Below are 8,479 nucleotides of genomic sequence, written 5' to 3'. Positions count from 1 at the left end.
GTGAGATATTCATTAATATTTGATACAGTTTAATATAAACCATTGGATGTTCATAATATCCAACGGTTGGGCTTTTTCCTTTTTTTATATTTAATATGGTTTAATATAGACCGTTTGATCTTCATAAAATCCGACGGTTTCTATGATTTCTATGACTGAGGTTTTTTTTATCGGGTTAATATAGACCGTTAGATGTTTATAAAATCTAATGGTTGAGCCTTTTGCTTTTTATATTTAATATGGTTTAATGTAGACCGTTAGATCTTCATAAAATCCGACGGTAGAGGGTTTTTTTCTTTTTTACGATTAATGTGGGAATTTCTAAGCCCTCTCGGCGAACATAGTGACTTCTTTTGCTCTTCAAATATTTATATAATAGATATTACAACCGATTTCCTTGCACGTACGTTTCATCATCACATGCATGAATTGAGGCATAATGGAATCTCGATTACTGTCACACTGTGAGACCCAGCAAAGTTTCATGACGTTACATAATGATTACATTAAGAAGTACGTACTACAGAGGAGACGCCCGTTATTGCACTGACTGGGGAAAAAAACAGGCCAGGATCACGGATGCTTGGTAGCCTCACGGGGATGGCGTCCATGGCCACCATCGGAGTTCCACTGAAGCAGCATCCAAACCATGGACGTCCCTGCATTTGAGAACGGAAAAAGCAGGTTAAACAAAAGCTATCAGTCGGAGGTCATGAAAACCAACGAGCTTGTGTGACCTGATGATGATATATGTTTAATTAACCTGCGACGAAGATGAAGGGGATGAGATTGTGCAAAATGGATTGTGTGGTACAGCAGGCACTGCATGGCAAGGTAGGCGATGGCGTAGAGGAAGGACAGGAAGGTGGCCGCGTACAGCGGCTTGCTGCGTAGGTTGAAGGCGCAGAGGAAGCAGAGCGTCGACGACAGCAGCGTCCACACACCGGTCGTTCGCCCATGTACGCCGGTCACTGAAGCCCAACAGATACGAAAGTCACGCCACTCCCTCAAGCTAGCATTGGGCCACGTCGACCTAAATTTCTCACCGTTGGATATCAGGGAAGGTTATCATCTGACCGTCGTTCTTGGGCTCTTGGCCGGGTTCGCGGCCCTTCGAGCGAGCGAGGCCGCCGCCACTACCCATGCGGACGCCGGGCCCCCGGGCTCAGCTGAACGATGGCCTCATCGGCGCCTCTTCCGCAGGCACCGCCGCGCTGGCCGACACGCGGCCGGCTGGATCAGGCCCTTCTACCCGGTGTTCGGGTGAGGCGGCGCCGGCGGCTGTGTCCACGGCGGCCATGGGTGTGCAGCGCAACCTACTCCGGCGGCCGCGGAGCCGCGCGGGTGAGGGGTAGGCTGGGGCGGCTGTTCATAGAGGAGGCGCACGGTACTCGTCGACGGCGGCGGCCTTGATGGCGCAGCGCCGGAGATCCTCGCGTGGACGGCATAGCGCCCGCCGATTAGATACTGCGTGTGGAGATCCGGTGGCGGCGCCTCGCGTCGACATCGCCCTTGCCTTGCCGGCACCACGCTCGCCCCTGAAGAGCAGGTCCACGGGGTCATCAGTGACCGAAGCCACAACGATGGCAAGGAAAAGTTGCGTCTTCTTTGCCGCGCCCACGAAGCGGCGACCTCCATCAGCAGACGACAAGCCCAGGCCAACCGGCCTTGCCGGAGCGACAACCACGGCCCACAGCACGACGGCGCCGCCTCCGATCCGCCTCTCCGTCTCCCTCTACGGCCCCACAGGTACACTCTCCTGGCGCTTCTCTTCCCTTCCTTTCCCACGCCTCGGCCCGTCTCTCCCTCTCCATCATCACCGGCCGGGCGGTCAGGCCCGTCGCCTACCGCATGCCCGCCTCTTCATCTTCCTCTACAGCTTCCCATCTGAATCACTGAACGCACACCTTGTTGTGGTCTTGTGGGCGACCTCGAGCCATGAGAAGATAGAAGGTAGAGGCAGAGACTCCTGCTACTCTTCTGGGTTGCTAGCTACTCTCCAGCGCAAGCTCTCAAGCAGGTATGCTGCTGGCGCCGGGGCGCTGGGCTGCTGCAACTGGATTCAACCATCAATAATCTAGGCAAGACTGATTTCAGGATTGAGATCTTGCCCTGGGTTTACTATGTACTCTTTGCGCAACGCACACCATGTATTTGTTATATTGTCCATGGAAAATAATTTGAAGTTTTCACCCCGAGTGTTAACTGCAACACTAATTTGAGATTCCAAGAACACAGGTGCTATCTTAGCTTTGCTGAAAATTATATAACCCTGTATATGCATTTATTGCAGATTTAGAAAATCTGGGCAACTTGAGTACAGTAGCATTTTTTAGGACTTAAGACCAGAGATAGCAAAACAATTGCAACTCTTAACTGGATATTGATGCATGTGTTCACCTCATGGGCAGGTAAATTCCTTCACTGAAGACACACTAGGCACAATTTTGTATGCTCAGCATCCCTGAACCCCATGCATGGTGTTTGCATATCTCAGGAAGCCACAGCCGATGACAAGCAGTAGATGATGCTGGATCGGATTGGAAGCAATCCAAAAATTTCAATGTAATTATTGATAATAGCTAGCCAACATATCTTCAATCTATGTGTCATGTGTGATGTGTGATCCTTAGGCAGTCGCGTTTATCAAATTTATAAGGAATTACGATTCCACATATCTATTCTAGATCATAAATCACGACCACAAAATACTAGAAACTTTGCGATCATTCAAAGATTTAATTTGCTATTTATAGTTCTCGATCAGACTATCCGGCATGCACTAGATATGATCTTCTTTTTGATTAATCACACAACGTATGTCATAATATTATATGACCAGCAAGCATAAAAAGACAATTCTAATCCCACAATTTATAAACAAAATTGGGTCTCTCAAATGAGAAGGCGCGGCAACGCTGCGCCGTGGGTTCTAGTGTATACGATTCAGGTTAAAATTAAGATGCATGGATTACTATGTATTGATGATTTGATGTACAGACAGCAAGTCAGCAAGGTATACATACTGTGTATACCGGAGTACCAGACATTTGAGCGAGCAGAGCGAGAAGGTTTTAAAGAGCCGGCTATAGCCTCTGCTATAGCCCGCTATAGCTGTTTTGGAAGGGAAAAGCCATGCGCTATAGCATCATTTAGCCCGCTATATCCCGATATAGTCCGCTATTTGTCGTTTTGAGAAGCACGCCACTAAACCCCTTAGCCCGCTATATTTAAAACCATAAGAGCGACGCGGAGCCAAACAAGCAGGAGGAGGTGAAGGCAGAGCAGAAGATGCCGACAGCAATCAGCCACCACCCCAGCGCCGGCACGCAGCGCATCGAGTTCACCCAATGATTGAGCTCAATTTGATGTTCGTTGCCAGAAGTGTGGTGTATGGCTGGGAAAACATGACTTTTGACGATGGCGGCGTCTGTGGACGTCTTTAACCTCATTGAAAGCATCGCCATGGAGTCTTCTTTGCCTCCTACACCGGTCTCCAGGTTAAAAACCTATCCTTTTGGAGGAGAGACTACGGTGCAGTTTATCATCGTATCTCTAGATGGACGTTACTCTAGCAGACTATTGTGTACCAATGGTCATCAAGAGTATACTTTTTTGGATGGTGGTTAGTTATGTGCTTTGGAGGAGAAGGGGGTTCCTGTTTGTGGGTGTTTAGTGGAAACAAAAAGCTCAACTACAACTCAATGCAATGCTAGTGTTCTAGTCTACTGTATTGATCATTGTTTGTGGATGTCGAACTTGTGGCTGGTTGGTGAAGAAGGTGGGTTTCAGAGATTTGTGAGATGCTTCAGGTGAACTATTCATCTACTTCTTTTGGGGAGGACGACGGAGTTTTGTGGAGCTTGACCATCTCACTTCGTGGTATGTCAAAATATGTGCAGCTGCATCAAGCTTTCTCTGTAGTTGGGTTCAGGCTGTTTCGTGGTTTGAGTTGTATGTTGATTTGTAACTCTAGAATGCCTAATGCTTTCCAGATTTCTTTCTTCTTTTTTTATCTTTGTTGGCTGAGTGCACATTTCAGTGCAGAGGCCAGAACATTATTTCATCGTGAAATAAAGCTTCCTTTGTCTAAAGTCCAAAAAATGAAAAATATATATAGTTAATCATATAGTTTTCAATGTGGATTAAACTGTAAAAATAAACAGCTAAAGAATAAACAAATAGCTGCTGTGTTGACTTTAATAAAATGGATAAGTCACAAAGTCTTCGTCCTCCTGCGCGAGCAGTGACTCTAGTGATCCAGTCCTCATCCCAGCAATAGTCCCCCTTCCCATACCTGCAATCTCCAGACTCCTCCCCGCTCGAGTGGCGACACGAGGATTTGCGCAGGCATTCATTGACTCAGAGGAGCAGTAGCATGACCTCCTACATACCGTGGTTGTGCCATCATCTGCCCATGGCCACAGGGGACACCCGCCTGCTCCATGCCTTTCCGGCGGTCATAGGATGGCACCCGAGCTACCTCCTCTTCTCTAGTCTCCCCCTCTCCCACATAGCTCTCCTCCCCTTCCCTCTCAACACCAGCATCCTCTTCCCTCTCAACACCAGCGAGGCAGTGACCATGGCGAGGCGCGAGCTGCGGTCACTGAGGCTCTCCTCCCCTTCTGTGCAGTTGCCGTTGCTGGTTGTATCTGGAGCTCTAGCCACAACCTCCTCACTTCCACATGTGGTGTTCCTAGGCACGATGCCCTGTTGTAACTCTTTCGCACTCCCATTACCTTAACCATCGCCGCATGTCAACATGAGGGATTGCAAAGAGAGGGAAAGTCAGGGGGTGTGGAGGATGCGGTGTTATGATCGTTGAGCATCTTGGGGCGAGCTGACGGGTAGGACGTCTGAGGAGGAGATGTGGATGTGAGATAGGAGTTGTGACTGCCGGTTGAGGAGCCATCCTGAATAGGGTGGGCCTCATGGCTCCTAGATGATGAGTGATTGTCAACGGAAGGCTCGCCACCCTGAAGAGGGTGGTGAATGGAGATGAACTCCTCTGAAGAGGGGCCACCCTAAAGAGGGTGTACGACCTGTCGTGGTGGATGCCGGTGTTCCACTCAGGTACACGGAGGGCGGTCAGTGGGCTGAAGAGCGCCGGGGCCGTGGTGTCCAATCCGAGTGCACGGCAATGGGTGGCAGACGCTTTGGCGGTTTCGGCGTAAAACCGTCACCTACTTGGGAAAGCGGCAAGCTTCGGCGACTACTTCGGAAGGCGCCGAGATGGACGGGCTCATGGGCTAGCAACGCTCATGGGCACACCGGTTTGAATGGTTTGGGGCCTCAAAACCATCGCCACCTTATTTGGGCCGGTAGAGGCCTGGATAAGATAGACGACATAAAAGACTCCGACGGCGCGTGGCGGACATCCCGTGGATGCGTAGGATCAAAGCAACCACTCGAGGCTACGGGCACCGTTGGATGAGAATATCCGATGTATCTTTCCGGTTTTGCCCCTACGGGTGTTGAGTCGCTTAGTTTAAGTGTAGGGTTAAGTGTCGTCTTTAGGTCCTATTCCATGGCCTATATAAACCACGGTGGGCAGCCCATTAGGGTTACCTCTCCCACTTGGTTTGTTTGTGAGAGCTTAGACAACCAAGTGCTTACATGCTCATGAGAGGCTAGGTTAGAGAGGTTAATCCCTCCTTAGCCTAGATGATCTAGTTTAGTCGGAAGGATGAAGGGTGGCAGGTTGTGAACTCTCGTGTAATTCTGTTCTTCGAGTAATCAAAGCTTTTAGTTGTGCTAATTTCGTCCTTGAGCAGATCCCCATTTCCACTCCCTTCTCTCCTTGTCCGATTTGATCTCAATCCCTTGGCTTTTTGTGGTTTTGAGTTTGCCAAGTGATTGGATCTTGTGATTCTTCTTCCGCCGCACCTCATACTCCATTTGATTCCATGAATCACCCCTTGAGTATGGCTACGGGATGAATCACGTGTTTTTCGTTCGTTCTTGAGCTCTCGTCCCTTTCACTTTGACCGGTTGAAATTCGCAAGGTTGGTGAGTCCTTTTCGAGGATTTCTTTTTTGGGATAGCCTCTTTGTAGATTCAATTTCGTGTCCTAAAAGTTTGGGAAGGATTGGAGTTCGTTTGATTCGATTTTGGTTCAATCTAGGGTTTCGCGGAAGTTTTTCTGGGTCACATCGGATTGACCGACGCTTGCATCGGTGGGTTTTGGCTGTAGCCATTCGCCCTGTTTTTGCCTGTGTAAAGAGAAGGGCATCGGTTCGATCGACGACCCCATTTCCCTTCTCATCGGTCGTTCCCTTTTTCTCTCTTGTGTTTTCTTCCTTGTGTGATTGTTCCGATGTCTTCATCAGTTTAACCCACGACGTCATCGGTCGATCTCTGCAGGGAGCATTGCGTTTGTGTTTTGGCTCTGCGTGATTCGACCGACACAACCATCGGTTGAACCGACGCTGTGTGTTTTGTTCCCGTCGGTGCTTTTCTCTTTTCTTTCTCGTCTCCCCCCCTTTCCTGCGTGATTCGACCGATGAGGGACATCGGTTGAACCGACGCAGGGGGTTGAGTGCTCACTTACACCATGTTCGTTGGCGTTTTGAAGTGGGACTTTTTGTGTGGTTTTCCGCTGTGCTTTGCTAAGTGTATAGCCTCCAAGTGGCCGACACTTAGCTCAGTTTAGAGGGGTTTTGTTTTTGGGCGTGTTTTTGGTTTCGACCATTCACCCCCTCTGGTCGCGTGTCTCGGTCCAACAGGTGGTATCGGAGCCAGGTTAAGGACTTTCAGGTGCCTTAACCGGTTCTAAGTCCGCTTGCGACCATGTCGAATCCCGGGAAAGCACCGTCACTTGAAGCCCTTGGCTATGACTACTGGAAGACTCGCATGAAGACGTTTCTCCTGAGTCAGGGCGGTGACATATGGGCTATCACCCAGGATGCGACTTAGGTTATTCCGGAGACTCGGACTGACAATGCTATTATTGCCAAGTTCGAGCGGAATAGCAAGGCAGTCAATCTGCTTTTCGCTGGCCTCGGCACTGAGGAGTTCAAGCAAGTGAGTCATCTTGAGACAGCCCATGTGATCTGGGCCAGGCTCAACGAGCACCACGAGGGTACAAACGCTGTCAAAGCACGTCTATTTCAGACTCACCGGCGTGAATATGAGAATTTCACCCAGAAGTTGGGGGAGTCAGTTGAGGAGATGTTTGGCCGTTTTCAGTCAGTCATCAACAAGCTCCGGGCCAACAAGAGTGCTACCGACTATTTTCCCACTGACCATAAGCATGCTCTCAAGCTTCTTCATACGCTTGATCCTAAGGTCTGGGAAACGACAACTTCGGCCATAGTTGAGGGGGCTTCTTATGAGACCCTCACCACTGCACAACTATTCAGCAAGCTCAAAGCTTCTGAGGTTGATAAACAGCTACGGTCGACTCCACAGGGAGGAGGTTCAAAGAGCTTGGCTTTGGCCTCAGCTGAGGGTGCTAAGTCTAACTCCAGTGACAGCTTTGCTTTGTCTTCTGTGTCTCTGTTGTCTATTTCAGAGGAGCAGCTGGACACTCTGGGAGATGAAGATCTGTGCATGTTCAACAACCGCGTCCAACGCGTGTATGACAGGCGGATGGCCAAGAAGCACGGCTCCAAGCCAGGGTGCTTTGAGTGTGGCGATTCAGGCCACTTCGTCGCTGACTGCCCCAAGCGGAACGCCTACTACACGAAGGGCAACGGCAGCGGGACGCATGACTCCGGTGGTCCTCACAAGCAGAATGACTACAGGCACCGTCCAAGGAAGGGCTCCCAGATCAAGAACTTCAAGAAGTTCGCCAAGAGCTTCCACAAGGAGACCAAGCACCAGGGAGCGGGCCTTCATGGCAAAGATCCAGGAACACCTTCTGGAGGATGACTCATCTTCTTCCTCCTCTTCCTCGAGCTCAAGCGACAATGAGATCGTCATCAAGAAAGGAGGTAAGAAGGGCGCTGGAGGACCCGCCGGACTCTGCTTCATGGCTATGAGCCCTGAGCGGAGGAGTTGGCGAAGCACCAGGAGCTCCAGTGGCTTTTGCACTATGGCCCTGGACAGAGAAGGTGCTGGACTGGAGGATCCGAGCTCCAACGATGACACGTCATCCGAGGTGAGCATGTCTGATGAGGAGATCTTGGAGATCTTAGAGGACAACAAGAGAGAGCTTAAGCGTTATGCCAAAATCACCAAGAAGACGTTCAAGGCCTATGAGAGGGTTTGTGCTGAGCTTGTCATTGCAAATGGCAAGATTGCAGCGTTGAGTGCACCACCTCCTGAGCCTAATCCCATGTCTGAGTGTGAGAGCTATTTAGCTGTGATGGCTGACTTGGGAGAGCTGAAGTACAAGTATGCCCAGTTGGTGGAGGAAAGGGATGCTTTTCGTGCAAATCTAGAGTCCACCAAGAGAGACCTCCTAGCTGCCCAAGCCCTAGTTGTTTCTGATGTTGAGCCCTGTGAGACCTACCCACATCTTGAGAGTGAGCTAGAG

The 8,479-nt window shown here is 50.0% G+C and overlaps 1 pseudogene; it reads right to left on the bottom strand.

Annotated features, from left to right (window-relative positions):
* Window positions 1-573: 573 nt before the first annotated feature.
* Window positions 574-3,467, bottom strand: LOC120694195 (annotated as a pseudogene).
* Between the last annotated feature and the right edge of the window lie 5,012 nt (window positions 3,468-8,479).

Source organism: Panicum virgatum, unplaced genomic scaffold, assembly GCF_016808335.1.
Source record: "Panicum virgatum strain AP13 unplaced genomic scaffold, P.virgatum_v5 scaffold_4119, whole genome shotgun sequence".
In the NCBI taxonomy this organism is placed as follows: Eukaryota; Viridiplantae; Streptophyta; class Magnoliopsida; order Poales; family Poaceae; genus Panicum; species Panicum virgatum.
This window is presented reverse-complemented; position numbering and strand designations above follow the sequence as displayed.